Source organism: Vanellus vanellus (genome assembly GCF_965231255.1).
Source record: "Vanellus vanellus genome assembly, chromosome: 7".
In the NCBI taxonomy this organism is placed as follows: domain Eukaryota; kingdom Metazoa; phylum Chordata; class Aves; order Charadriiformes; family Charadriidae; genus Vanellus; species Vanellus vanellus.
In genome coordinates, this window is record NC_138912.1 from 37,781,114 (window position 1) to 37,804,851 (window position 23,738).

General features: G+C 49.3%; 1 long non-coding RNA gene across 1 annotated transcript; it reads right to left on the reverse strand.

The window, feature by feature from the left end:
* Nucleotides 1-420: 420 nt before the first annotated feature.
* Nucleotides 421-21,564, reverse strand: LOC309674637. The gene is made up of 3 exons (XR_014269412.1): nt 21,499-21,564; nt 4,731-4,816; nt 421-512 (listed from the first exon to the last, which is right to left on the reverse strand). It is a non-coding gene; the product is annotated as an uncharacterized lncRNA (long non-coding RNA).
* Between the last annotated feature and the right edge of the window lie 2,174 nt (nt 21,565-23,738).

Below are 23,738 nucleotides of genomic sequence, written 5' to 3' on the forward strand. Positions count from 1 at the left end.
GGCAGTGCTTTTAGAGAGGGCTGTGATTAACTGGGATACCACAGAGACGCGAGGATGGCTTCAGACGAGGAGTTTAAGTGTTTTTAGATGTTTGTCTTGGTTTCATCAAGATGATGTCCCATATACTCTTCTTGCTATTCATAATGTAAGCTATGGGCACTGGAATTTATATAAGAGCCTGCGTTGCTTGCTTTGCAATTAACACATCCTGCAATTAGCAATCCAAAACACTGAAGTCTTTAATATTTCTTCTTACTGCTAATACAGAATATTTTACTTCTAATGCACTGTTGTCCTTCCACCTTAATTTGTTATGACAGCATGAACCGTGACTAATCCTTCTGAGTGCTGAGCACAGGCACGGACCAAAAAAACCCAAATCAGCAGCTCTCCTTCCGACTGCTCACCGAGCATCCTCTCCAGAAAGGGTAGAGGTGGACAAGCGTGGCCTTCGGGAGACAAGGTGTGTGAATATCTCCATCCATCCAAGACCTGCTCTGATCAGGAGGCACCTGTGATTTGAAGAGGAGGAAGAGTTGGTTTTACGCGGTATTGCAGCAGAGGAGAGGCAGGTTTCTAAGGGCACACGTGAACTTAAAGATGCTGTGGTAGACTTTTCACCCAGCCTGTGCATCTCAAAGGTCAAAAAAAACCCCAAGCATATAGGCCCAACTCCATTTTCTTCACTAACAGAAGCAAATAACACACGTTTTTCAGCCAGGGACTAAAAAGACTGAAGCTTTCTGCTGCTAACCAAGGATATTTGTCAGCACTTCCCAGAAGATCTGCTTCATGAATGGGTAGAAACCATTGGTGGTGGGAGAACCACCCGCACCTGAGACCCTTCAGGAGGAGGCAACTCATGACTCCTCACCATCCGAGCCCAAACCGATCCAGCCCCATCAGCTGGGACCCTCTGGGCCACCCTCATGCGTTGCACAGTGCCTTCCCAAACCTGCATCCTACTGTGCTCAAGATGCCGTTGAGAAACACTGCCAACACCAGCTCCAACTGCAACGAGAGCCGGGATATTGCTGGAGTCAGCAGCAGGCCAGATTTGGAGCCTTTCCCAGTTTTGCCATCAGAAACCAGTAGCAGCAGGTGGCAGGGCTGGTCAGTGCCAGAAGGTGGTGAGGTTGCCCATGTCCCTCCCCAGAGCACCCATAAAGCTGGGAACAAACTTCTTCCTGGCCTCTGCCTACTCGGGCATTGCTTAATGCCCGAAGCCTGCAGCATTGATAGCTCCTGCTTTTGTACAAGTCAGGACAACTGGAGGAACTCTTCCCGAGTACACAAATGCCTCAATTTATCTCTGAAGTTCAGTGGCTCTTCTCAACCTTGCGTTGGGTGCAAGTTTCCTGGTCCGTCATTACAAACCCTTTTTACGGCTTCTTTGGGTTCATCCCTGGCCTGAGCGGGAGACGCTCCATTTGTTTTGGCAAGAACGTCCCTGAGATTTATACCTATAATTATACAGGTAACCTTTCCGACAGGGAATTTTAAAATGATCAACGCTAAAGCAACCTACACATTAAACGTGATTAATAAGACACCAAACGGCCACGAGTCTGTGCCTCCCTGCTTGTTAAACACGTCAGCCGGAGTGTCCCCAGCTGATCCCACTGCTGGGAGACATCATGTCCAAAAATGGTGTGGAGCGGCCTCGGTCATTCCTGTTGGACATATCCACTCCTCCCAAGAAACGTCCATGGGAGGGTTAGGGTATGTATGAGCACGGAGGGTGACATGCATCTCCCAGAGTTTCATTTCTGAGGATGGAGACTTCTTCTGGTCCTTGCTAATACCTTCTCCTGCCCTCTGTCCTTTTGTCCCCTTCCCAGTGGGAGCCATACCGGTACAGCCGCAGCCGGAAGGATGCTGAAGAGGTGCCGGCGGGATCTCAAGTGACAGGAGACAGATGAGCACGAGGCTGGCTGGGAGGCAGGTTAAACGAGGTGCCCGCTCCCCCCAGTGCGAGGTCCTCTCTGCAGAATTGTCTTGCCGTCCCCAAGGGGCGCCTAATGGAGCTCTTCTCCTCGCTCGCTGAGCAGGCACCAGCTTCACCCGCTATCGAAGCACCCACTACCCGTATAATCGGGGAAAATAGCATCTGTCAGAATATCCATCATGCCCCACAGAGGCGTGGGGTCCCCTCCTTCTGCCAAAAAGTGTCGCACGAGCGGAAGGCGAAGCTTTGCCGCGTGCAGCGTTGCCGAGGAAGGCAGCTTCACGGCGGGCTTGACAGGCTGCGTAGCGCTATCCGTTACGGCCTGCGTCGAGCCGAGGTTTTTACAAAGCTTGCATTTTGCTGACGGGTTGCCCAAAGACAGTAAAAATCAGTCATAGTCAAGCCTGCATTGACCTTCAGTCAACGGCTACAGCAGGCAAGAATTACAGGAGAAACCCTGATAGCTGCTTCCCTGTTCTCTGGACAAAGTTATCGCATATAAATGATGTATTGATTAGAGGCAGGAAATGTTAAGAAGCCTCTTTGGGAAAACCGGAGGGTGGAAAAAAATTCAGGGACTGACAAAAGAGCTACTTTAATTAGGGAGGAAAGCAAAGCAGTGGGACGAAAAAACAAACACAACCTCCCCTCAAGAGCCTCCCACTCCAGATCTGAAAATCTGATCAGGAATCATCTCTCTTAAGGAAAAGAAACGGGATGTTGGAGCTGTTTTGGCTCGGGAATGGATGCAGGAAAACGAGCTGGCTTCCTCCCTTCATCCAGCGTTGATGAGGATGGAGGCTGGGGAAAACACTTTAGCCGCTCCTGGATTTTGCATGCCGAATGGGGAAAGCGATAGATCACCTAACGAGTGTGTAACGACCATGCTTATTTCTGCCTTCTAGCTCAAAGTGCTCACAGGGTAATTATACATTTTGGACTTATTAGCTGTAATTACTAGGTTCTGTAATCTGCAGAACGTGTCATTAGAGCATGGGCAACCTCAAGTGGTCTAAACACGCTCAGAAAAGTTTCTTGTTTACCTTCAACTTTTCCTGCCTCAACCTTAGGTGGCCACAGAGAGACAAGGTGCTTGTTCTCATGCTGGGAAAGCCTTTGCTGGCCACCCCCCAGGACCCCTGCAACTACTGCAGGTTGTGGTCCTCTGAACTGGGACAGATGGGATGCTCGTGGGAACGCACGCATTCCCAGCCCGCAAAAGCTGATAACAGGCTACAGGAGCCTTTCCGAAATTTGGCTCTCGTTCATATGGCCAAATAACATGTGGTGTTCGTAGTAAAAGTCACAGCGCTCCTTTGGATAGACACCATTACGCCAGGAGCGGCTGGACCAGCTACAGGGTTTGAGCTCCTGCCTCCTGTCCCTTCGCTACTGGGCACTGCCAGGACTCTGCCTTCAGTAGGATTTGAATTTTGAATTATGCAGCTAACAATAAGCAGAAAATAGAGGTTTTAAACTCGGTTTGGGTCTATGTAAAAAAAAAAAAAAAACAAACCACACAAACAACCCTGCCAGCTTATCGCAGATGGAACCGGTCGGGGCCAGTGCAAGCGCAGGCTCCTGAGCTTATCTCAACCTATGGAAATGAACAGTTTTAGGACCCTCCTACCTACCAGACTGGTACAGGCCAGGTTTCTGCCCGCCCCAAATTCTGTCTGTGACTCACTCCTCCCTTCGCCTGGAGTAATCTCCCTGCTGTGTTTCCCTCCAGCCTCCCCTGCTTTTTTGGGGCACAGGCTGGACCCACACCCTCCAGGCTGCTGCTCCGGTCCATCCCCGCAGGCAGCAGGTTCTCCCCAGCAGCTGTCTCGCAGCCCGGATCCTACCTTTGCCCCCAAAATTAAACACAGCCTCTCAATTAACATCCGTCTCCCTTTCCAGACAGGAGAGAGCCAGCAGCTTGGCCAGGACTGGAAAGGCAGAGTCTGTGGGAAAGCCTGGGATTCCCACACCTCGGACAATTAGCTTCTCCATATAACATTTCCCAGGGCAGCTTAGCTTTACTGGTGCAGCCTTTTCTTTCCAAAATCCCTTTAATTTCACACCAGTGCACGAAACAGAAAAGCCAGTCTACCCGTCCACAGCCACGTACAGCCCCGTCTGGGATCATCAGGGCTCCCGGTGGCACTGTGCTCCTGTTGAGAGAGGAGGGACAAGGGGGACCCTTCACCCAAGGCTGGAAGCCACCCACAGCAGATGCAGAGAGGTGAGAGATCCCTCCAAGAGGACGGATGAGGAGAAGAGGTGGCTCACCTCTACCTCAACACCCAGATCCAAGTTTTCCTAAAACCCAGGAGGCTGTAGCGGAGATGCCCAAGGATGAAGATAGCTCTGCGTCCTTTGCCTCTGGTGTAATGCCTCCAAGGCCAGATGGTGGCCTTGAAGAAGATGGGAAGAAAAATAGTACATCCCTTGCTGCCTGCACACGGTGCCAGGCTGCAGCATCCCTTACTATCCCGCTTTGATCTGTAGCGAGCCTGGGCCACAGCAAGAGTGCCCCCGTCCTTACCCTGCTTATGGCAGTCCCCCAAAAAGCCAGGCAGGCAGAGGGGGACGTCAGGCTCCCCACAGGGTTAGGGACTGCCCAGGATAGTTGACCTGGCAGCAAACTCCAGCCCTGCTAACAGAGCTGACGCATCTCTCCAGGACAACAAAATGCAACACAATACAATACAAACAAGCATTTTCATGGCAATTTTACCCTAAATTATACATGACTTCTTTTTACGAGCATCTAACACCCCCTGAAAGCAGTACTCACCTGTGGGAGCCTGGTGGCCATCTCACACTGGGTTGAACAGGAGAGCAGTGGTAGTGTAAAAACCAGAACATTGTCCTTGTAACCACCTAGTGAGAGAAAAAAAAAATAAAATAAGAATGTGTTACTACCATTTTCTTTTTGTTTCCTTGGGAACTAACATCCCATCCATGACACGAACAATGAGCTACCCAAACAGACAATTTCTGGTTTCTCTTCCCTCCGGGGAAGCTTCTGAGGAGCCTTCAACTGAAGTCAGTAGAGCTCATTTGGGCAGAACGTGAACTGTAGGCTTCAAAAGCAATGTCACAGGTACCTGTTACGGTAGCTCCAGATTTCTGGCCACCAGCCAGCAGGTTAGATGGCCGGACAATCCAAAAGTATCACTTATCTTTTTGCATGCTTAAGTTCTGCCTCCTTATTTCCCTGTAGCAAAAAGCACTGTCCAATGCTTAGAGAAGAGAGCGGATATAATGCCAATCATTAGAGTAGCAATTATTTATCTCACAGGAGCTCTGAGAGGCTTAATTAGTTAATATTTGTAAACCGTGATGAGCTCCGGAGATGAAGGATGCAAAACATCCGAGGAAAGAGATTGCTTGCAACAAAGCCCAAAGCATCTCTGCTTGGCCGGCTGAGCTCCCCTTTGCTATCCGGAAAGCCCGGCCGGTTTGAACCCCGGTCCTCGCCGGTGGCACAGAGCATGTTGAAGCTGAAAGACACCTAAGGGAGCCTTCCCCGCTGCATGCCAGCTCTCTGAAACCCAGCGTGAGTATGACACTAATGACATCTTTCAGAAATGTAATTAGCCTTCATTCATGGCGAGGTGCATTAGGGAGAATTCAGAGGCGCGGAGAAGTGGGCTCCAGTGGGTGAGAACTGAGGCTTCTGCTTTGAAAGCTGCATTAGGGAAGGGGAAAAAAAAAAAATAGAAGAGAAAATGTTCTAATATTACTTAATTACCCCAAGACATCCTCAGATGTAATCGAGCTCGGAGGGCTAAATGAAGGCTGCGCGTGTAAGACCGGCAGAGGCTGATGCATTTATAATGAGACCACTTTGCAAGGCAAACTAAGTCCCCGCGGAGGGAGAGGGGGAAAAAAGAGGAAGGACAAGAGAGGGGCTGGGGAGGTACCACAAGGTGCCTGAAGATCTGCCGACCTCCAGCGGCTTCATCTGAAGTCCCTTCCCCTCTCCTCGGGGTTGCAGGCCAGGCTGGGTGGGGGATGAAGGGTGCAGATACAAGTACAGCACTGCCCAGCAAACTCACTCATGGTTTGGATGCTAAAACCCCATAAAAAAAAAAAAAAAAAACAACACCTTAGTGCCCAATAAAATGTGTAAGAGCTGCCACCTCACACTGATGGTGAGACATCCCTCCATCCACATCCAAACCCAAGTCATTTCGGCACCTAATCGTTATCCTCCTCGGGAAGCCCCTCCAGGTAAGGAGGTGGGATGGGAAAGGGAGCACAAGCTGTCCTTGGGGCAGGGCTGTCTCCGAAGACGAGAGGGGAAACCTTCCCCACGGTGGCCGGGGTTTGGCCCCGCTGCTCCCATTAACATTAATGGAAACTGGGCGGGGAAATCCCAGTACTAAAAATCAGCCCTTTTATCCACAACAACCAGCGGCCCGATGCACGCTCACAAGCCCGTTCCAGCCCTGATGTACATACTGTACAGAAGGAAACATTAAAACCCAAAACGGTTTATGGTAATTAGCGCTCATTTAAATATTATACTGGTAACTATCACTTCCAATTCTACTCAGCCTTGAAGGGGCTCTGTGCGCACGTATATATGTACAGGGAGATTTTAGAGGGATACTGTATCTTCTCTCCTGATCGCTGCTTTCCCAGAAAAAGGACGTTTAACGTTCGTTAATTGTTTCACTTGGAGAAATTGCTGTGAAAAGTCACCACAGGAGAGCAGAGATTTTTTTTTTTTTGATTTTTTTTTTTTTTTTAATTTTTGTAAAGAAAAGTAATAAGGAGAAGCCCTGCCTGTGGCATGGATGTATTAGCCGAGCACAGCTCTGCTCTGGCTGTTTAAGCACTGCGATGGGTGACAAATAGCTATTAACACTGAGCTCCCTGTCACTGGAGGAATGAAGACTACAGAGATCAAACAACCTTTAGATGGGATCAAAAATGTATTATTTATCACCAATTAATCTTTTTTTCCTCCTCGTCCGCTGGGGAGCCCGGGCATCAGGACTGGGGCGGGAGGCAGCACTGCGTCGCTGTAGATCGAGGGGACCCATCGAAGTACCTTTGGTGAACTTTGCACCGATTCCCCCTTTTGTGATAGCAAATATCAACGGGAAATAAATAGGTTGGATCTTCGTTGGTGGTACAAAATAAAGATGTGAGAGGCTGCAAGTGTCCCAGTCCTGTTTTCAAGGACACTCCAGCAAGGCCAGGCAGCCACGGCCCTACACCGCAGTCAAAGCTGGACCACAGCATCCTCAGAGGATGAGGAAGAAGAGAAGATGGCCATTGCCACGTCCCTCAGGCAGCAGTCCAAGCACCTCGTTCCAGCTCCCGTGGAGTTTCCCCCTGGGGGAAGATGAAGGATGCAGAAAGTTGACCCTTTAAGAGAAACCCAACAATATCCAACTCTGGCATCTACCAAGCTGGCCAGATAGCCAACTCCGCTGATCCACAGAGCGAGCAGGTCTCTCTGGGAATCTCTCCTGCACAGAACACGAAAAAGGGCCACTGTGGTTACTCTTCCTCATATTCACCTCTTTCCCTCTGAGCACCAAGAGCATGTCCAGAAAACGTGAGACCTGTGCAGCACTTTGGTGGGATCCAACCGTTAGCGGCAGCCACCCTCCAGTCAATCTCACGGCACATGCGATGCAAAGGTAGAGATGAAGTTTTGCCCCCTCACCTTCTGAGCTCTACAAAGCGCCTACACCGAGCCCGAGGCCTTTCACTTTATTCGCTGTGAGATCAGCCAGAGAACAGAGACGGAGTGTATATGGCTGAGCGCGAACGGCAGCAAAGGAGGAGCAGGGGGTTCGCAAAAATGGACAGTACGGGTCTTGGCCAAACAAAGTGACCCACGAACCCACCCCGTATACTGAGGGCAGGTGATCCATGCTCACACCTCGTCTGGAAAAAAACCAACCTATCCAGCATATTTGATATATTAAAACCATCGTTCCTTACCTGCCCATCCATGGGAAAGCACGGGCAGTGGTGGCAGAGCCCAAGAACTGTTGCAATGCCTCTATTATACTAATGATGTTTTCTGCCCAAACCATCCCAGGTGTGGCTCCTCATTGCAAAAGGAGCGGCAGCCAGGAGAATCGCCCCAATCCCTTCAGGCTTGGACCTGTCCCCTTGCACCACAACTCCCACAAGAAGCACCCAGGATTTTCTCGCAGGGGACCACCAAGTGATGCCGAGAGACGTAAGCAAGAGCCTGCGCCCATTCCAATCGCTTGACAAGGTCTTGCAAGATCCATGTTTGCATTAAAAAGAAATTAAAAGGTTTTCCACTCCACTAGCTTGCCCAAAGCCTGCATACTAAATAGTAAATGCTACCTATGAGGTTGAATAAAATCTTCATGAAAAAAAGCTAGCAGTCACTGAATACATCGTGAACAATGACATTGGGGAGGCATTGTTCTTCTTCTGCCTGATGGACCATGCTGAAACACCTGTTTCTTATCACGAAACCGTTAATAACTGTCACCACTGAAATCAGTGCTGAAAATGTGTCATTAAGTCAAGTTATTCCGACCCCCACCAAATTGAGAAAAGAAAAAAAAATGGCAAGGGGGAACAGAGGCCAAACTAGGTCTTAGATGAACCCAGATAAATGTCAAAACCATACTTGTCTGTGTGTCCACTGAAAAACCACTTGCCACAGGGGAGGGGGAAAAAACCACCACCAAACAAAACCCAGTTCACATACTAGATGGCTCCCGCCTCACAGACATCTTCAAGCTGACATGAAAGACACAGCTGGATAACTATAGGCAATTTTAACTGATTAACGACAGACATTGACCCTTTCAATTAATTCGCCGGGGATTTGTTTCATTCCAGTCATCTCCTAAAGCTACAGCCTCCCCACAGAGCCAACGGAAAACCAATTTCTGGTCCTGCCTTTCTCCTACGCCATCTGTAAAGGGGTAAGGGGGGTGGTCACTCAGGGGTGTTTAAGGTAATCCTGACTCAGACAGGAATGACAGAAAGGATATTTTGTACTTATGAGGGGGGACATTTGGAGAACGCATCCCTTTAGGAGCTGCAAGGTTTTCATCTTCTCAAAGAAACCTAGAGCGATGCACAAGTTAAATCCCCGAATTTTGCACAATTCAGACGTGGAAATGGCTGAGGGTTTTGCAGTGCAGGACCATCTTCTGGGACAAAACCCCTTGCTGACATTCATTGTCCTGCTCACTGTGTATATCAAGCCGATTTCCTCCCATAACTGTTGATAGCCTTAGATCACTTTCCTATAGCAAAACTGGTTATTTCTCCCCAAAATCATGACCAGCCTCAGCGTTTTCTTCTTTCCCTTCAAGACCCTGGTCTGGCCTTATTTTGGTCCCATTTGGGGCCATTTCTGGTCAGTGGAACCCAGCCGCCACCCTGTAAACCAAACACACCCATCCAGCTTGTGATGTCTTCTGTACCGGCAAAGTCCATGAGCCCAGGTCCATGGTGGTCTACTGCCTTAATTAGCTGCCTTCTTCCCATTACTGAGGACAGACCCAATGGAGTACTCCACTTTTGTATAAAGAAGCATCAACTGGAGGCAGCAACTCCATCCACCAAATTTTTGGCACAAGGCTACGCGGTCCTTTTCGTGAAGCCCCAGATTTTGAGGTGGGCACAGAGAAGCTGGGTTGAGTCTCCTTATTTCTGTTTGCTTGAAACATCTGACTTTATTTTTCCCCCCGCTGCCCCTTGATTCACGGCTATATCGCCCGGAAGAATCCTAAAAGGAGCCGTACTTCTCCAGCGGTGCGAGCGCGCTCCACGAAAAGATGAGCCCGAGATGACCTTGGAACAATGCGAAATTAATCTCCCCAACCTGAGCCGCTGCATTTCTTGGGCAGGAGCGCACACCGAGCTGGGGGGGGGGGGGGAGTGGGGGTTTGGAAAGCGGGCTATGGATGGCATCCTTTATCTTCCTCTGCAAACTCCCTGACAGCCTGGGAAAGGATGGTTCAAAGGAGCAAAACAAAACACTCACCTGCATGACAGAGTAGTTAGCTTAATCCCCCAAAGGCAAATCCCGTTAGCATGTAAAACTAGGAGTGATAATTGTAACCGGTTTTCAACCTTTACCGTAGTGGAAATAATCACTTCAGCGGTGCTGCCTGGCTTCTCAGAGACTTCTTTCTCCGCAGATTATTTTAAACTAATCTAACAAGGGGGAAGCGGGAGGGACGGAAGGGTGTAAGATCAAAGAAGAGAGAGTATTTAAGACTGGGGAGGGAGGTTGCGATTCGGGCAGCTACAGGTTGCTTGGGCTGGTCTGAGCAGCACCTCCGCTTGAGAAACAACTCGAAAATTAAGATAACGGGGAAAACACAAACTGGATTACGCACTGATAGATTCTGCCCAGCGAGCCTACTAAATATATTTTTTTCTGGGAGATAACGGCTTCTTTTTTTTTCCCCAGACAAAAGCCAATCTTTGTCTTTTGTGAGAGAGCTTGACCATCTGGACTTCAGAAAAACATTTGATATTGTGCCACGTGGGCAAATGATTAGTTAAACTGTAGGAGGGGAACATTACAATAAGAATTATGAATCAAAGAAAAGCTTTGCCTAAAAGAAAAATAATAAAAAAAAAATAACATTACAACAGATAATACTAAAAAAAGAAGGCAGCCTGGAGGGATTTTGCTGAGCAGACTGTTCAGTCACCACTCGCATTCAACGCTTCCTTAATAACAGGGGACCAGCACTTATCAAACTCGCTGCTTGGGAGGCAAAACAACCCAAAACGATGAATTTTGGCCTCATTCGGAAGCAAACGATGACTTTGAGAACCAGACCGATAGATGTGGAATGACATTCAACAGTACAAAATCCAAAAGATCGGTGGCGAGGGTGGAAACTCAGTGGAGATTACAAACGAGAAGAAGACCCACCTGTGTGTTTAGCTGTCCTACAACAGACTGGGCGCCTCTGACACAACACGACTATACAAAGGCATCTACAACTCAAAAGCACTTCCAGGAGAGAGAGAGAAAAACCTATTAACTGCTAATGAAGAACATCTCCGAGAGATCGTATCCCGAGTACTGCGGTGAGGTTGGAGAGAGCAGATATAAACCACTCATCAGCACGTTTAGGTTGGCTAATTACTATTCACCGTCATACGAGCCAGGGCCTGAGACAACCTGCATGGGAACAGCAGGAGCAAAAACCCGCCTGCCATTGAGAGAGCTCTCAAAGTTTATAAAAAGGGATACAGCAAGTAACAGCAAGTGACCGGTGACAGTGAGCCATGAGAACCTTGCAGCCCCGTGTTCCTCTTAATTAACGGGGGGAGCAAGAATACTACCCAGCCGGCCCCATGCCCATCGTTGTCTACGTGCTCACCAGATCCCTGCAACGTGACACGGGGACGTGATTTAAGCTTGTAATTAGTTTTTGGTGGCACACCCAGTTCGTGGGCACCTCATTGCCCCACTTCACCAGCAATACAGCTCGAGGAGGCACTTCTCATCCCACGGCAGAGCCTGACATGCTTTCCACAAACGTCACTCAAGGGCTCCTGGGCTTTGCATTTTACAGATGCTCAGAAATAATCTCCCTGGGTTGGTTTTTTTGTTTTTTTTTCCCCAAGTCCAAACCAGATTAATTTAATGCTTGCTTGTTCGGGGAGTGCTGGTCCTTATTGCAGCTGAGCCAGCCAAATTTAGTCTGGAGTTAAGTACCTCTCGCTCGCTCTAGGAAGACTTTACAAGAATACAGATATCAATAGCTATCTCCAAAACCAAACTGCTGAGAAACAGATACGCCGGTCTTGCATCCTGCCAGCACGGGACACCACGCAACACAGCATCTCCAAGCCCATGTCTTCACCAGCCCTCTCCAAAATTGCAACCATGGTCTTCAGAGGAACCCAAAACGGCAGTTTCTCCTTCCTCGGGCAGCCCTACATGGTCTTTGGAAAGCAGTAAGGGATGAAGCGAAGGGGTTTCGGCAGAAATTAAACTGAATTTACTCCGGTGAATTTTCATGACAAGATACTTTGGGCAAACATTATTAAGCCTCCCAAGGTAAGGTAATTAGAAGTTCTGCCCCTTTTATTTAAAGTTTGCACACACAAAAAAGATCCATCACTGCATTAAGGGGTAAAAAGGGCTTTTCCTTCTTTTTTTTTTTTTTTTCTTCTTAATAAAGGGGTTTTATTTAAAGCCGCCTTTAAGCAGGTGAACGTTTCACAAGGAATCCTGGGCTCGTTCTGAGTACATTCGGATCTCTCCCGAGTAAATCGGGAGAGAGATTTTTACATCAAAATACGTGACAATAAGCCTCAAAATTCAGGTGGCCGTCCGAGGGAGGAGAAGACAGCAGCAAAGGCCTCTCAGAGGAGGATTACACAGGTTTACCCAACTACTTCTGTGTTTACGGGCAAAAACCACTCACTGTGACTAAGGATGGTCAGAGATTGAGACAAAATGGTTTTTAGTCAGAAAGCATCAACTTGCCAAACCCAAGATCTCACACAGAGGGGGAAGAAAGGCCATTTCAAATGACAAATTTATTTACCCGGGCCAGAGATTTTTCAGCGTCATCATGGAGTTGTCAGCGGTTTAAAAAAAAAAAAAAAAAGAAAAAAAAAAGACCAAAAAAAAAAAAAAAGAGCTTCACAAAGCACGAGTAACCTGGTAGTATGTTGGGAACTGGCCAGGGATGCAGATGGCTCAGATTCAAGCCCTTCAAAGCAGGGATTTGTACTTCTCTGTCTCCAACATTCCCAGTGAGGCCCCAGCCATAAAACAATCCCGGGAGTTTCACTCTCATCTTCTGGTTAAAAAAAAAAAAAAAAAAAAAAAACAAAACAAAACAAACTATCTGGGCTTTATCTTGATGTAGAAAAAGCATTCCTTTCGAAATCTCAGGAAGGGTTGTGGGACGAGAAAGAAGCAGGTCCCTTCCCTCCCTGTTTTTGATTACAGCTTATTAGCATCATTGTTTGGTTTAAGATTTCCCATAAAAATTCCACTCCCAGCAAAAACCTCAAACAAAAAAGTAAGCAAGCATTAATAGGAGCTGTCTCTCATTAGGACCAGTTTCCTAAGAAACAGGAGCTCCTACGCGTGTGCAGTTACACGTCCATCTCAGTCAAGCCACTGTCTAAGAACTTTCATCCAGTTTTGACGTGGGGTGGAAATCGCAAACTCTCACCTTCCTAAAAGCTTAACGAAAATAAACAGCCAGACAAAGGAGACAGCGATAGCCCCACGAAGGACAGCCTGCTCAACCTATTAGCCATCAGAGAACCCGTGCCAAGAAAACTCAGAGGAGATTAAGCTCTGCGCCTTCCCCTGCCAGCAGCAGCACTTGGCTTTAAAAAAAAAAAAAAAAAAAAAATTAATAAATCACAGTTAATAATAACCTGGGCTAAGAGGCAGGGGGAAAGAAAAGAGGCTCTTCGGTTGAGCTCCTGAGAATGGTCATTCCTCGCAGCCGGTCCCCGCTGCCGGCAGGGTCGAGGGCTCGGCCACCGCCAGCTCCAAGCAGATGGCACGGACACGCCTGAGCTGGAGAAATCTTTTGTAATAAAACGCCTCTCCCAGAAATGAACTTTAATTAAGGCACGAGCGCTTAATATCTGTATTTGAGGTATTGAGCCTTCAGCGGGGAGGCCCTTCCCAGCCTCTCGTCTTGCGCCGTCCCCAGCATCTCCTTCTGCCCCCCCCCAGGGTGCCGTGATCTAGCCTCATCCTCTCCTTCGGGAATTTGGCCCCGGCTGCTAATTTGCAGGAAAACTCTCTCTATCCCCCCACCTCCTGGTAAATTTGACAAGGGGTTCAAAACTTGTTAAGAGGAGGGCTGGTGGGAGGAAAAGCACTGACAGACAGTACAATCACGTAAGCTGCTTTTCCTCGGGAAACTGGGCTAAAAATAATACCTTGCAAATTTGACAGCCTCAGCCCAGGAGAGCCGCCAGCGTGCTGGTGAGGATGCGGGAGCAGAGCCCGGCCGGGCGCTGGCTCAGGGCTCCCGCAGCCGGAGTAAGGCACGGGGGACAGCACCCACGAGGAGAAACCTCAACCTTCAGACCAGCGATGGTACCCGCCGTGGCCACCCCAGACACCCAAAGCCCATCAAACCCAGAATTTTGCGAGCAAAAGAGCTCCTGCAAGACCTTCCGCCCCCTCCCCTCCCCCAGCTACATACCCACAGCTTGCACGGTTTCACCGTGCTGCTGCTGCATTAGTCTCAAAAAAAAAAAAAAAAAAAAGCGCCGTTTTACTGCCCAAAACCATGTTCCCCCAATGCAAGAGGGAAATCTTACTGTCACAGACACAATTCGCTCTCCACATCCCGCTCCGGTTGACAGAGGAGAAAACCCTTTGGTAGTAATTGCTATGCAAAGGGGGGGGAAGAGATTCTGATAGCTTTTATTATCAGGGTATCCAGACGTAAAACGAATGCCTGCAATATTTATACATGTCATCACTTATAATAAGTAGCCTGATTTGTCAAACGGAGACAAGATTCAAAGATGTCAATTAGGAGGAGACGGAGGGCGAGGCAGGGGAGAACGGGCGCGCGGGGATTTATCGGCGCCGCAGATGCTGCTTCCTAAAACGTCGGGCGCATAAACCGTGAGCGGCTTTGGCCGGCGAAGCCATGGCCGGGAACCCGAAACAAGGCGGTGAGGGTGAAGGCAAGGCAAAGGCTGCAGCTGGGTCCCGTTTCAGGGGTCAATCCTCTCTGCTCCAGGGGTGGGTGCAGGCGCTGGCTGGCAGCCCGGGGAGCAAGAGGAGAGGGAAGGTTTCCTTTGACTGCCCTCTAATGCCTGGTAGAGGGAAAAAGCGATGGGTGCTGGAGGACACGGCAAGGGCCTGCCGGGAGAAAGGCAGCAGGACTCGGGAGCAATCCCCACGAGGAGATGAGAGATGCTGCTGTTAACTTGATGGATGGAGCCCAAGAAGAGACCAAGGAACTAATTGCCTCTCTGGAGAAATCACCACCGCACCCGTACACCCACACGAGGTATTTTAGGCCACGGTTACTGGCAGGGATCCCCCTTTTTTTCTTCAAAATCAATGGACAAAAGTCTTGCTGGAGGCTGGGGTGGTGCTCCGTCCACCCCAGATGCTGGAAGCTTCACCCACACTTGACTCGCCTTGGCCAGGCAAACCCTCCTCTGCGTAGCCAAGGCTCACCAGGAGAAAGACCAAGGCTGAAGTGCGTAAGAGCTCGTTTAAAAGTTAGCAAGCTCTGGCCTCCAAAAACCCCCAAGAAATTCACTGCCAGCCTTAAAACCCACCTCCTGTAACATCCATCGCTGGTGGCACCTGATGGACCAGGGCAATGGAGAGCGACAGCCCCACCATCAAGGTCACAGCTTTGGGGAGAATAAGACCCAACATTTATGTGAACTTCCAGCAAAGCTCCCCAGATGTTTGCACCTCTGTGTTTTTGCAGCCAAGCCCCGCTTCCTCCCCTCGCCCAGCAATAGGTGGCAGCAATGAACTGAGCTGGCCATGCTCTGCAGGGCCACTGCCCCTTGCACCCTGGCACCTGCGTCCTTCCCTCAAACCACGGCCTCTTCCGTGCAGACAGAAACAACCTCTGTACCTTTGTGGTGCCCAGAGAACCACAGAAGACATGGGCGACAAGGGAACTGAGGTGTCCTCCTCCTACGGGGTTAAGTGGCCCTGCGTGGACCATTATAGCAGCATCACCATAGCAGGGATGAGGGATGGAGGAAGAGAAAGAGAGGAGACCTCCATGGAGTCTCATCTTCCAGCCTGACAAAGCAGAATCGCCCCAAAGTGCCTCAGCTGACAGCAACGTTAAAGATAAATCAGGTAGAAACATCTAGTTGAAGATCCCTTAGAGATGCAATTACGTGTGATGTTGTTTGCTCATCAAGGCAAAGGAAGGACACTACAAGAAACACCTGCAAACAGCAAGAGCTTGCTCCTCAGCCCAAAAATTAGCAAGGAATGAAATAAACGAGGTGCGTTTTGTCACTGAAAACGGTCTCCCAGTCGAGGTTTCGTTCATCACCCTCTCAGGGACTTAGGACACCTTGAAATGCCAACACCCTATGTGCTTTTTGAATCAATGTTAAAAAATACATCCTGTGTCAAAGAGCTTTATAGGAAGAAGCCACGGTGTGGGACTGCAGCAGAAATATGGCCTCAGAGTCTGCCTCCCTCCTGGGAAGCGATGTCGCATCTCAGGCACAAAATATCCAGCGAGTTTCAAGACTCCCAAGAATGTCACCCTGTGCCAAAGTCACCACGAGGAGTCCTACAGGAGAAGGAGCAAACCCCTAAAGCAAAGCCAAGGGAGATGCTGACACCGGGATTCGTCTTGCTTAACTTAATAACTGCAGACACCTACATCTGAGCTACTCATTCTGCACGCCTGTCTCTCTGTAATGAAGAGAAATAGGCACTTTTAGGATACAAATCGATTTGAGGCATCTGCGTTAGCGGATTAAACCTGAGCTGAAAGCACTCATGCTGGGGAAGTTGCAGCCACCGACGTCCAAGCTGTCCGTGGAGCAAATCCCTCCCAACCACAAGACAGGGGACATCAGAAGGAACCGGCCCAAGAGCAAGACACGTCTTCAAGAGTCAAGAGCTGATGTCTGGAGACAGCCATGGCTGACGGGCAAGCAACGCTGAGCAGGGTCATCCTCTCCTCCATCGGAGACGGAGTGCCCAGCTTTCCACCTCTGGGGACCGACCAGGAGGGAAGAGGAATGACAGACACATTAGCACCTTCTTCTTGTTGACAGCTTGTTTTCGTCCAAGCTTTCTCTGTCTCTGCTAATTATTTGCTTTTGATTTGGAGACTTCAGGAAAAGAGATGTGGCGGTGGCCTCTAGCTACCCACCTTGGGGCTGAAAAGGGGGGAAAAAAGCCCTGAATGACAGAGGACTCAGAGAAGGGGGAGGCTCGCTCTCGTCCTTGCATCAAGAAAGCAGGATTTTCTCTTTAGAGGCATTAAGCGCATATAAAAAGTAGAGGCCAGATCTACAGTACGTTGTACTGAGATATGGGGCTGGCTCAAGGAGAGCAGAAAGGGTTGAGCTCCAGCAGCAAGGACTGCTGACCCAAGCCCAACCAAGGAGGACAACATATAAAGGCATCCAAAAACCAGCACAAGGATTTGTGGGGTAACTTCAGAAGGATGTTTTCAAACCTGGAGGGCCACTCCACCCGCTCAGGCCCCAAGCTGGGTATGAAGTGTAAATCTCTGCAACGCTTCTTCAAATTAGTCCATGGGAAGCGACTTGCTAACCGGCAGAAGGTCAGCGAGGGTGATTCAGACCAGTGGTTTGGAGAATTCTTGTTTTGACCAATAACCAAAGATCAGAAAGGAAAAGGGCACGCTCACAGGTGAGGGAGGAGACAGTCTCCACCGGGAAGCAAACCAGCCAGCACCCAAACACAGACTCTGCGGGACGTAAAATGCTTTCACCCCAGCACCTCAGCGTTCTCACCGGCATCCCTTACAATCATCACAGAATCATAGAATGGTTTAGGTTGGAAGGGACCTTGAAGATCATCGAGTTCCAAGCCCCCTGCCCTGGGCAGGGACACCTCCCACCAGCCCAGGTTGCTCCAAGCCCTGTCCAACCTGGCCTTGAACACCTCCAGGGATGGGGCAGCCACAGCTTCTCTGGGCAACCAGGGCCAGTGCCTCACCACCCTCACAGTCAAGAATTTCTTCCTGATATCTAATCTAAACCTACCTACCCACTTCCAGTTTGAAGCCATTCCCCCTCGTCCTATCACTACATGCCCTTGTACAAAGTCCCTCTCCAGCTTTCTTGTAGGCCTCCCCAGCTCGTAGCTTTGGTGTACTGCAAACAAGAAGCAGCGAAGACCAGCTTCCCACCTACCCCCAAACCATCACGGCACACACAAGGCGGTGAGAAAACACCCAAGGGACATGACAGCAGCCCAAAGTCCCTTCCAGCACCCTCCTCGTGGGATGTAAGCCAGGTTGAGAGACCCCTTTGCTCCACACCCCAAGGGAACCACGGAGACCCAAGGCACCAGCACGCTGGCAGCACATGGGGACCAACGTGGGGCCGGGCAGGCATTTGCATGCAGAAATTCTCCGCCCGCTTGGAGCTTTTTCAAGCCCATACGTTTGTATTAAATGGTCTGTTAGAGATTTGCCGGTACTTTTCAAGCTCTGACAGCCCTGTTTTTATTTCAATTGCCTTTAAGCCACTCCGTGGAATTTTCATATATAAATATGGAAATATGCAAAAAGCCTTCAGATTTATAGGATCCGACACTGCGGTTTAAATGAATCTCCAGCGATCTCGTCTCCCGCTTTGCACCTCCCTCCCCTCAGCACCCCTTCCTCAGGGCTCAGGCGCTCCCGCTCCATGCAGAGCAGTAATCCTTCCCAGGAATGTCGTGAGCCGGATTCCATGCTTCCATCTGCCCATCTCCCATCATTTATGCTGGCAGGGCCACTGCTTTGCCGCTCCGCTCGCTCGAACAGGGGTTGTGCTGTTCGGTTCGGTTTTGAGCCAGGCAGGGCAAGGCAGCCCAGAGGACGCAACCATAGTAGTAGCCAGCGGAGAATCCACACCACGGCGCTGTGCGAAAAGCTTTGGTCAGACTCTGCGTGGCTTCAGAGGAGTCGGTCCGGAGGAAGAAATCTCTGCGACATGCAGCTCCTCAAAAGGAAAAACTCTTTGCCCTACAGCTCCTATCCCGGCACAGCCCTGCCCGTCGCTTTGGGGTTAAACGGTAAATGAAAACCTCCGTCTCGCACCACGTTTTGCCTTTCTGCCCTGTCTCTGCCGGAATATCAGGAGGGAAGAGCTAACTCGGAGGGGAATGCATCCCCAGAGCCACGATGGGAGCCAAGGGCAGGCCAAGGTTTTTCTCCCCTCCAAAAGCAGGACGGGAAAATGCAGCACACCCCAGGGGGGAGGCAGCGGCTCAGCGCAGGGCTGGCTCCCGGTGATGCTTTTGGACTTAAATCACCGCAGGGGCCCACTCCGAAAAAACGCCTTTCCTCTCTTTCAAACCGCTCCTGAGGGGTTGAGCGCAGCAAAAACCAACCCGGAGCTCACAAGGGCAGAAAACTGCCCTGGAAACCTCAAGTCCCCCTCGGCAGAGGCACACAGTTCACCAGGCGAGACCCGGCACGACCCAGGGGCTCAGTTGAGCTGCACGGTCGCTGCCGCCCCCACACATGCCTGAAAATAATTTAATAAATAAATAAAAGATTAAAGTAATGTATGATATAATATATAATAAAAGATTAAAGTAAAGTAAAGTACGAGGCCAATGCTTACCCTGGTATAAATCACTGAAAGTCAATTAAAAAAAAAGGAAGAAGTAATACACGTTCGCTAGCAGAGGGTTAAAGAAAGTCAAAAAATCAGCGACCTGGAGGAAAATTGCTAGTTTGCTATGTGCAACAAGAGCTGGCTGAAATAATCTTCCGGCAGCCACATATTTTTCTATAGGTGCCCCATATTCTCCCTGAATACTAAACTTGCTTAATGGGCTCACTGCAGTCCGGGAGGTGGTTCCCGCGCGGCTGAGAAAGCAGCTGGAAAATGGCTGTGGCATCCCGTCGACCTCCGCCTCTCGCGCTCGTTTGGAGACAGAAATTGGAAGTTTGGCTTTGCAACAGAGCTTAGTTTGTAAGCTCTGAGGACGGGCAAGAAGGAAAGCCCAGAAGAGATGGGGCCGATTTACTAAGCGCAAGCAATACCGCCTTTGTTTAACAAACTGGGTAGCTGAAAACACAAAACATCTTTGACGAGGAGAAGGCAGCAGCACCTACTCAGGGAGTTTAGTGTTTCTCCTGGACTATTTTTTTTTTTTTCTTTTTTGGTCTATTTTCTGCATCAAGAGAATTTCAATTTCCCTCCAAAAGCAACTTGATACAGCTCACGAGAAGAAAAAAAAAAAGTGAGGAAAAAAGTGTTGGTGTAGCTTTTACTGAAGGAGGTGCCTATCAACAGCTGTACTGGAGCATGTAATTCTTTCAGATAAAAGGGTATTTGTTATTTTCTAAGAAATTTTAAATTTAAACCTGTAAGTTGGGTGCTAGGCCTGCACTTCGTTATCAGATTGACAGGTCCCGCTTAACCAAAGAGAATTAACCTCTCGGAATGCCGGAAGAGTTCATTAGTTAAAACAAATCAAAGATTCTTTTCCAGTTCAGATCGCACAGACAGTCCGTTATTTTTTTTTTCAAGTTGATCCAGGCAAATACATTTTTTGGCTCTGCATCCACGGGCTTTCCTGCAGCCACTTTGTGCCGGAGCCTTTCCCTCCAGCAGGATTTACTGGTGGGGGGATGGTGAGGAAGGGCAAAGCACCTCGTCCTGACTCGCCAGCTTCCAGCAAGGTGCTCCCGAGTCTCCGTTGCCAGCTCCTGCCGCCTCTCCTTCACTCCCTTCCCACCATCTCCCCACTTCATCCCTCGGCATGAATCATACCCGCTATTAACTCGTGACACCATTAGCTTTTGCTGTCACCAGAGCTGACAATTCAAAAGGCCCTCGAGAGCTGTCTGCAGAGACACAATAAATGAGATCTCTTAATTAACACCTCCCTTAACTAAATAAATTAATTTTATGCAGCTGATACGTCGCGTCTTCACAGTTTGAGGGTGACTGAGTAACTGAAAACGTCCCTCTCCCTCGGAGCCCCGTGGAAAGACTTTTTTTTTTTTTTTTTGCTTGACAGTGTTTCTATAAACAAACCCGGCTCCGAGGTGGAGGCGGCGAAGGAAGGGAGGGAGGGAGGGAGGGAGGAAGACCGCTGGATGCAAGTTAGCTGGTACCCCTCTGCTTCAGCATCCCTCCGCATCCAGGCTCGCAGAAGAAATGCCTCACCCGGTCCAGGGAGGGGAAGAAACACCTCTGGCAAAGAAAAAAAAAGCGATGCCCACCAGCGGGATGTAGGCAACTGCATCCTTCAGGCGGCTGCAGAGGTGAGGCAAGCCGCCCTCCTTTTCTTCCCCGGAGCAAAATCAGCTGCAGCTATGCCAAAGCACGGAGGAAAAAGTGAGGATGCTTCACCTCCCGAGCAAAGACTTGTGAACCCGGTCTTGCAGTGAGCGCTATAAAAGCTAGATCGAAAGGATTAAAAATAAACCAATCTAAAACTAAAAGCAAACAGCTCCCTACCTAAATATAAGTGTGGAAAACGGCTACACACCGAGACTTCACGTCCAGCATGCGGCTACGGATGCATCCCTCAGCCAAAACACCGAGTGCGGCACACCTCAGGTTTTATACGTACGCACACCCTCCTCTCCAAATTCCTCTAACTTTCTTTTCAGGGCAGATGGCATACGCACGTGCACCATCTCTCCAAACCACCTCTGAAAGGATAACCTTTTCCTTTATCTCCCCCCCCTCCCCGTTCTCTCCCTTTTAACCCAACAAGCAGGGTCCTCACTGGGGAGGCAGGAGACCCGGGCTGCGGTCAGCGTGCCCACAACTATCTTCTGTAAAAGCAGCCACTGGTAACCCGACAAAAGCCTCCTCTATGGCCTTTGATGGCTGGGGAGAAAATAAAATAAAATAAATTAAAAGCTTACCACTAAAAAAGACATTCTCCTCCAGGTCTGAGTCACCAGTGCAGCTTTTGGTCCTTGAAGAAACGCAATCGTCCACGGGAAGAGGCTCAAGGCCAAAATCAGATTGTATTATCCAGGTTATCAACGGGGCGCTCTGCAGAGATGCAGCCAAGAATTATTTCCTCCTCCCTTTCTTCTCCCCTGGTGGAGCATGACAAGAGAGAAAGACTCTCCCTATTTATTTATTTATTTATTAAGGAAATTAATTAGATTTTTAAAGAGGCTTGGATTTAAAATCAATTCCCCAATTAAAAAGTGTAGGATTTATAGTTGGCGCAGGATTTAAGCGGGGGCTGTTTGTTTGCCTTACAGGACGCACCAAGCCGAAGCACCGCGGTTGTCGGTATTTCGATGAGAACTTTTTAGGTAACTGTTGGGGGAACCCTTTTCCTGCTCAAAGCCAGTTTTAAAGGAGAGACGGCAAAAGAGACTCGTGCTACTGCCAAGGACAACAGCACCAGGCAGCTAACACAGAAAGGTATTACAAAGCAATGTCCACCTTCCTCACGGGAGCGAGGAAAACTGCCTCCAACAGATCAGGGACTGGCACGGGTGGATTCTCTGATGTGTACTAAGGGACTGGGTCACGCTGAATTTCTTCCCCAAAGGGGGCACCAACAGCACCTCCTCATTGCCCAGCTCCCTCTCCTCACCCCTGAAGGAACTGGTTCAAGGATAGACTCTCTTATCTCCTACAAACAGAGCTTGACCTCTGCCATATTTGCAGCAAGCCCTATTACACTGGGGCGATTCAGAGCTAGAAGCTGATTATTGCAAGCCAGGAAGAAGCATTCCAGCTTCTTCGGTGTTTACAGCTTTTATCGCAGAAAAATCCACCCGCACTAGCTATAAAAATAGATAAAATCTCCCAGCAAAGCCTGCTCTACTCGAGATCCTGTGTCACCAACAAGTCCCTGTATGCTCTGGGAATCTCTCCCTGGAGAGCAGAAGCTCTGGAAAAAGCTGCAAGGTTTTCCTCCGATTCAATCTGGCCTGTGATCCTGGCTTAGAGGAGCTCTAGAGACGCCCTTAATGCTGACAGCACAGCACGTCGCTGTGTTGAACAGGGTCACGCAGCAAGTTGGATCAATGCTTTCATCATCTTGGTGCTGCTTTGCTGCGAGTGCACGCAACTCTCGACAGCAAGACCGAGTGATGGCAAAGGGGAGAAGGAAGCAAAGCAGGTTAGAAAAAAAATAATTTATATAGCTTCTTGTGTACCAGTGGAGCTATTTTCTCACCCAGAGCACAAAAAGGTCATTCATAGTGGTGTTTTCACTTGCTTCCAGGCTTCAGGGAGATTTTGTCCCCTGCCACTGTAACATAATGGTAGATGTTATCTTCCAGCCTGGATAGGCTGGAAGAGTGGGCTAACAAGAACCTTATGAAGTTCAACAAGGACAAGTGTAAGGTCTTGCAGCTGGGAAAACGTAACCCAGGAGTGCAGCACAAGCTGGGATCTACCCGGCTGGTAAAGCCACTCTAGAGGTCCTGGCGGACAAGCAGCTCAATATGAGTTAACATCATGCTGCTGCGGCAAAGAAAGCCAACAGGGTGCTGGGTTGCATCAACAAGGGCATCACCAGCAGAGACAAAGAAGTCATTATGCCACTCTATTCAGCGCTTGTCAGGCCACACCTGGAATACCGTGTTCAGTTTTGGTCGCCATGAAGTAAAAAAGATGTGGGCTGGTGAGGGTCCAGAGAAGGGCCACCAAGAGGATCAAAGGACCGGGAAGTCTGCCATATGAGGAAAGGCTGAGGCAACTGGGTTTGTTCAGCCTTGAGAAAAGAAGGCTTAGGGGACACCTTATCACCATGTTCTGGTATTTAAAGGGTGGCTATAAAGAAGATGGAGACTCCCATTTTACAAGGAGTCACGTGGAAAAGGATGAGGGGTAATGGGTACAAGTTACTCCAGGGGAAGTTCCAACTGGAGACAAGAGGAAAAATTTTCACACTGAGAACAATCAGCCATTGGAATAATCCCCCCAGGGAAGGGGTGGATTCCCCAACATTGGACACTTAAAACTCAGCTGGAGAGGGTGCTGGGCCATCTTGTCTGGACTGTGCTTTTGCTAAGAAAGGTTGGACCAGATGATCCTTGAGGTCCCTTCCGACCTGGTATTCTATGACTCTGTGTTGGTCAGCGAGGCCAACAGTATGACATTCATTCAAGCACGTTTGTGCGATGCATGAGAT